Source organism: Penaeus monodon, chromosome 33 (genome assembly GCF_015228065.2).
Source record: "Penaeus monodon isolate SGIC_2016 chromosome 33, NSTDA_Pmon_1, whole genome shotgun sequence".
NCBI classification, from domain to species: Eukaryota; Metazoa; Arthropoda; class Malacostraca; order Decapoda; family Penaeidae; genus Penaeus; species Penaeus monodon.
In genome coordinates, this window is record NC_051418.1 from 9251070 (window position 1) to 9251551 (window position 482).

The window sequence follows — 482 nt, forward strand, 5'->3', positions numbered from 1 at the left end:
GAATCGACTACGGGTTGGAATGCTGCAGTGATGTTGTCAGTGGATGAATAAAAACGATATAGATTTATTTTATGTATGTTATTTTTGTCCCATACTTCAGTGATGTCTTGCTTCGTAAATACATCATTACTAAAATAAACAAGGTCACATAATGTTAATATTGTGCCTGATGTAATGTAAGATACTTAACGCTGTAATTATAATTAATAATCCCGAACGCATTATTACACATCAAGAACCTCCCTTATGTTTAACACCCTAATAATTTTCAAATTTGATTGCACATATATAAAGAAATGCTTCGGATGGTAAAATTAGGTCATTTGAAGTGACTTCTAGCTATAACAAAATAACGAAAAGGATAAAACAACAAACGAAGTCTCTTTTACCAAATTATAACAGAAAACAAAGTGAACATGACAAAGTATTGTGCATATCAAAACTTGTGGCAAATTACCCTTACAATTTCCGGTATCATTTTC